Source organism: Vulpes vulpes, chromosome 5, assembly GCF_048418805.1.
Source record: "Vulpes vulpes isolate BD-2025 chromosome 5, VulVul3, whole genome shotgun sequence".
NCBI classification, from domain to species: Eukaryota; Metazoa; Chordata; class Mammalia; order Carnivora; family Canidae; genus Vulpes; species Vulpes vulpes.
Genome location: NC_132784.1, coordinates 92597695 through 92604325, shown reverse-complemented (window position 1 = coordinate 92604325; position 6631 = coordinate 92597695). Strand labels below are relative to the sequence as shown.

Genomic DNA, 6631 nt, shown 5'->3' with positions numbered 1-6631 from the left:
TGGGATTAAAAAAAAATAAAAAATAAACTCTGCTTTGGATTAGCCTCCTGTCCAGCACTGCTGAGGGCAGAACTGAGCTTCCGGTCACCAAACTGTTGGCTCCCAGATGCAGAGCCTCCCCCAAGTATGTGGAATTAGTCTTCTACCCTAGGCAGGCAAAATTCTATTCCCAGTAGACTGGGCAGTAAACAAGGAGGTAGGTAGAGAGGAGGAGAGACCTCAGAATAGCAAGTAGCCAGCCCCGAGACTAGGCACGTGTCTTAGCCCAGTCCCTGCTCCAAGATTGAAGCAATGGAGCCACCCTGGTGCCTACTTTTACACAGGGCACATTTCTCCCTTTAAAACTATCTGCAATGATCATTTGGGGGCAAATTTCATCCGCATCAATGCATTAGAGGGAGAAGGATTTTTAGAGCTGTTCTCTACTGCAGTAGAAGGCTCCCCACCTGTTTACCAGTAATAGTAGGGAAATCGGATATTTCTCTCCTACTTCCCATCAGCCAGCTGGCAAGAAGACAAGCTCAGCTTCAGACTCTTTCACTCTATATATGAAACTTTGGTTTTCCGGAGGCCTGTAAGGGCTGATTTTCCAGCAAGTTGCTTTCTGACCCAGTCTCCAAACAACTGGAATGAACGCAATCCCTCCTCAGCTGGAAAATCCTGACATTCAGAAAACCCTTGTCAAAATAGCTTTATCTTAAAATGAAAAAAATTACAATTAAAATTTTAAAAGGGGATGCCTGGCTGGCTCAATCCGAAGAGCATGTAACTCTTGATGTTGGGGTCATGAGTTTGAGCCCCACATTGGGTGTACAGATTCGCTAATAAATAAAACTTTAAAAATTTTAAAGAGCTTTTTCTTTTGTAGTTGCCTTGCAAACCTATTTGTATGAGTAATCTTCAGAGTGATTATACACTGCTAACCACAAAGGCATCCATGCCATTATGATCAAATGGTTAAAATATATTAAACAACTTCTTTTCCTGAATGCTCTCAATCATTTTAACTTTGTGGTATACTACTATTTTAAGACCCAGCTTAAACATAACTCCTGTGGAAAAAATTCTCTCCTGCCAGAACCAGCCTCTCCTCTGGACAGCAGTGCACACAATAAATGCTCCTTCCCTGCGCTCATCACACCATGTTTCCTTATAGGTGTGCCTCCCCTGCTAGCCTGGAAGTTTCCTGAGAGCAGGGAATCCTATATCCACAGAGCCTAGTGCTGAAGCTCCAAAAATATTTGTTGAATGGGTGAATAAATGTACGGATAAAAGCAGAACTGGGGCAGAACTGTTGTGGAGGTGCCTGGGGGTTCCGTGGTTAGTCATCCGACTCTTGATTTTGGCTTGGGTTTGATCTCGGGATCTGGGTTTGAGCTCTGCGGCAGGCTCTGCATTCAGTGGGGGAGCCTGCTTGAGATTCTTTCACTCTGCCTCCCACCCCATGCATGCTCTGGAGCACAGACTCTGTCTCAAATTAGTAATCTTTTTTTTTTTTTAACAGAGTTGTGAACATAGATTGTAATGTAGTTGTGAACATAGTGTGTAGTGATGGTAGCCAGTAGCCACATGTGGCTATTTAAATTTAAATTAACTAAAATAAAAAATTGTTCAAAATGGGTCATTCAAAGTACCTTCCTACAGGCGGTGCTGTGCTACTTGCTGGTCAAATAATTACACAGACATTTATAGTCCAAGACAGGCATGAGACCATCTAGAAGCACACCATAGGGCAGCCCGGGTAGCTCAGCGGTTTAGCGCCACCCTCAGCCCAGGGCCTGATCCTGGGGTCCCTCGATCGAGTCCCATGTCAGGCTCCCTGCATGGAGCCTGCTTCTCCCCCTGCCTGTGTCTCTGCCTCTCTCTCTCTCTCTCTCTCTCTCTCTCTCTGTCTCATGAATAAATAAATAAAATCTTTTTTAAAAAATAGAAGCACACTATAAAGAATGCTTCCTTGAATAAATATGGGTTAAATGAAGTAAACAGATTATGATCAGGTTGTCAAATATATAAAAACTGAACAGACCAAAGGAAAAAAAAATATAAAGAACCTGGCCATCCTTACAGCCTGAAAACTAGTGTGTTTCCCTACTTATGTTTGAAATAGACCTTATTTTTCTAGAATTATTTCTTAGAGAAATACACATAGTAGCCAGAAATAACCATGTTGGCTATGGAAACATAGCCAAAGAAAATATTTGTCTTCATGTAGCAAACATAAAATCTCACTAAGGTGGCAGCCACTGATTTTCTGGGCAAGGTAAGATTTACAGTGGTCTTCCATGTTGTTTCCATAAACCATTGCAATGTCCCATCTACTGCAACATTTCAACCTCCAAACTATCTTTCAGGCTCTACCTCTATACACTGCAAATGTATAAATGTCCGGTGACCATGTGTCTCCGTTTTCTAACAGGAAAATGTGGTTTCTGTGTCTCTCCATCCTGTCCATCTCCTATGGGCTATAATTTTACTCTGCCAAGGGAACTATACATCTGAATGGTTAAAAGTATTCCCTTCTGTACCAGACCAGATTCAGCAGGCCGGGGAGAAACAGACGAGGCTTCACCTGTAGTTTATAGCAAGCCAAGGGCCCTGTACTCCAGACCCTGGGTTCCTCTGTCTCTGCCCCATCCCCCACCCCGCTCCTCACCCCCAGCACAATTCCTGCTGGCTGCCAGTGCTGGGAGCCAGGAGGTAGCAGCTGAGAACCTGGCCTGTGAGCCAGGCCACCCTCAATTAATTTATCTTATTAATGCCAATTTATTAGCACAGAACCCCTGGGAGGTGAGCAGGAGGGCGTTTTAAATAAGCATCTGCATTTCCTGTCTGCAAGCTTTACACCTGAGCTCCATGCTCAGCCAGGCCCGAGATGGGTGGTCTTCTGCCTCCCACCTCCTCCGGGTGGGTGGCCCCAGGAGAGCAGATCTGACTGGGCAGGTGAGACAGTGTGTGCTTCTCAATACAAGATTTGTCACAACTTCACCAGTGTTTGTGCAGGCTTCTGAGTAGGCGCCCTCTAAGAGTTTACTTATGACAAAGAATTTGTCTAACAAATAACAATGGCTTTGTAAATACAATAGCCTTAGTAATTAAATCTTCCTCTAAAGACTTCAAATGGACTAACTTCTTCAAGTTCTTAAGTGTTAGGAGCTGGAGAAAAGGCCATCTTCCTGCTAGGGAAGTTCCTGGCTCGGAAAGAGTCTTATCATTCACTTTGTCTTTGAGGTTGGGGCCTAAAATAAGCAGTGCCACACGCTTTCAGACACAAGAGTGCATTATGAATGAATGGATAAATGGCCATAATTTAACATTATTCCAAGCACCTGAGAAGTTTTCATGGGCCATGGGCTCTTTTTTGTTTCATAGAGACAAAGTACCATGACCAACCAGGTAGGTCTTACCTGCAAAGATGTGTGTTTGGTAGAAGAGAAGACACCCCCCACTCCACTCCCTATCCCTCTGCCCCACAGTGTTTCCGCCCTCACTAACACCCTGCTTTAAAAATTCCAAGAACCAAAAAAATAAAAATAAAAAAATAAAAAAATTCCAAGAACCAACTGGGTGCCTGGCTGCTCAGTCAGTGGAGCACGCAACTCTGATCTCGGGATTGTAGGTTTGAGCGTCATGTTGAGCATAAAGATTACTTAAAACTAAAATCTAAAAAAAAAAAAAAAAAAAAAAAAAATCCAAGGGGCACCTGAGTGGCTGTCAGTTTAGTGTCTGACTGCTGATTTTGGCTCAGGTCATGATCTCAGCCTTCTGGGACTGAACCCTATATCAAGCTCTGCACTAGGTGGGAAGTCTGCTGAAGATTCTCTCTCTCCCTCTCCTTCTTTTCTTTAAGATTTTATTTATTTATTCATAATAGACAGAGAGAGAGAGAGAGAGAGGCAGAGACACAGGCAGAGGGAGAAGCAGGCTCCACATGGGGAGCCTGACGCGGGACTCGATCCCGGGACTCCAGGATCATGCCCTGGGCCAAAGGCAGGCACTGAACCGCTGAGCCACCCAGGGATCCCTCTCTCCCTCTCCTTCTGTTGCTCCCTATGTTTGTGCACATACTCTGTCTCTAAATGATTAAATAAAATCTTTAAAACAAATCCAAAACAAACACCACCCCTCTCCTTGTCCAGAAAGAACCTTCTTTTAAACAGGCATGTGACCATTGTGTGCATTTTTTGTGTGTTGGGGGAGAATGAGTTGGCATGAAGCAGTGATGTGCTGGTAAATTTTTAATAATTGGTTCACTAAGAAAAAAGAGAAGCCCTGATTTGTAACATTTTCCAGTTTCTGTGGTGTAAATTCTCCCACTACGGTCAATTTCAAGGTGCCTAAATAAATAAATAAATAAATAAACAAATAAAAAATTTCAAGGTGCCAACACGAGGAGGTTATTGAGCAGGGAGTTGGGAAAAGATGTGCCGCAACTCACCATTATATAATATTTCCACCATATCAATACAATAGATGTAAATAACCTCAAGATCATAGAGAGCACTTTAAAATGCACCTGAAAAATTAGGAAATGATGAGTTTTGAACTATTTCTTACTATGTGTTTAATAGAATTATTTAATTCTATTACATAATTTAATTTTTCCTAATGGCTGCGTTTCACAACCAGCTTGCAAAGTTCTTAAAAATTTAGCAATGGGGCTTCCGGTCGGCGTGGCCCTGCGCGCGGTGACCGGCCTCCGAGTGTCCCGCTTTCCAGGTAACATGGCTAAAAGCTTACGGAATAAGTGGAAAAGGAAGATGAGTGTGGAAAAGAGAAAAAAGAATGCCCCAAAGGAACTCAGCAGACTTAAGAGTATTCTTCAAATGGATAGTGATGTTTTAATGAAAGATGTTCAAGGGATAGCCACTGTGGTGGTACCCAAACATTGTCAAGAGCAAACTCAGTGTGTAGTACAAGATGAAAAAGATGACATGAAAATGGAGACTGAAATTAAGAGAAACAGAAAGAGCCTTATAGTACCCCATATGGATGAACCAGAGGCAAAGGAAAAGGCTAAAGGCAAAGCGAGAAAAAGGGAAGGGGAAAAGCAAAGCCAAAGCAGCAAAAGCAGCGAAGGGTTTGGCTTGGTAGACTCTTAAACACCTGAAAAATCCTACACGGGACTGGTCTTTGATTAGAATGTATACACGGATTTCAACTTCACCAAATGAAGACTTGGTTTCCGTATTTAACTTGGCCTTGTTCTTCAATTCAAACCCAACTTAACTCCTCAAATTTCTTTTGGGAGCTTGAATAAAATATTTTTTTGATGAATGAAAGCTACACTGATATTTTAACTGGATGCTGTCCATTGTGCAGGGATTCTCAGACATCACTATTCTACCAAGTGCTATTGTGGTTGTAACTGGTCTTAGTAAAGATTTTTAAAAGAAGATATACTGACATATTTGAGGTAATTCTGGTTTAGAGAAAACTTTTACACAATTTAAAGTATAAAGTCAGTGGATCTTTTAAGTACTACTTGTTTGGAGTTTTGATTTTGTTTAATTGAGAATAAAAGATATTTTTGTCTGAAAAAAAAAAAAAAAGATTTAGCAATGGGCCCTTATGAACTGCCACAGGCTGGCTCTGGCTTCCACCCTGAGGCCACTCAGCCACACATTTGTGTCCTCACTGTTGCCACTTCCCAGCTTAGAGTTCCTATTTCCTGGCTCCCACAGCAACCTCAGTGAGGTCAGTATGTTAGCCTGTTTTACAGAAGAGGAAGCCAGATGTGTTAGACGGTGGTACTAACTGTGCATACCCACCTTAGTGGCTGGTGCTCCCACCCCAGCCTCCGTGAGTGTGGCAAAAATGAGGAAGGCTCATGCCTGTGGCCTCTGGGAGCCAGCTCAGGCTGACGGGAGTGCCTTTCTCTGAGATGCCTGCAGGTCACAATGGCCAACAGCTCACGTAGGGTCCAAAGCCTGGCCCTTTGCTCAGGAGGACTCTGCTGTGGTATGAATTACACCCAGAGCAGCTGTGAATGAGGCCCAGTCTTAAACAAGTTTGTTTTTTTTAAAAAAAGATTTTATTAAAAAAAATAAAAATAAAAATAAAATAATAATTAAAAAAAAAAAGATTTTATTTATTTATTTATTCATGAGAGACACACACACAGAGAGAGGCAGAGATACAGGCAGAGGGAGAAGCAGGCTCCATGCAGGGAGCCTGACATGGGACTTGATCCCAGGTCTCCAGGATCAGGCCCTGGGCTGAAGGCGGCACTAAACCGCTGAGCCACCTGGGCTGCTCAAGGCCCAGTCTTCACCTGAAACACAGCCTGGCTTGGCAGCTTCCTCTTTGGCATGCTCCCCACATTCCCTTTCTCTGAAGGCCCTCCCTCCATGTGCCATATGCATCTGAATTCCTGTCTCAGGCTCTACTTCTAGAGAACTTGACCAAAGACATAAAGCCTCAGAGAGACTTCCCTGACTTTCTGATTTCCCAGAGCAAAACGAACTCAGGACTTCTGATTCCCAAGAAAGTGTTCTTGCTGTCATCCCATAGCTGCTGCTTCTACTTTAAGACTCCTCAGTGACTCTAGAATGAAGCTGAAGCCCAAACACCTGAGTGAGGCATTCAAGGCCCTAGTGCTCTGCCTCCAATCTTCCCTTCTGGCCTTGCTTCC

General features: G+C 43.3%; 1 pseudogene; it reads left to right on the top strand.

Annotated features, from left to right (window-relative positions):
* The first annotated feature begins 4665 nt into the window (after positions 1–4665).
* LOC112914542 (protein LLP homolog pseudogene) lies at positions 4666–5378 on the top strand (annotated as a pseudogene).
* Positions 5379–6631: the final 1253 nt, after the last annotated feature.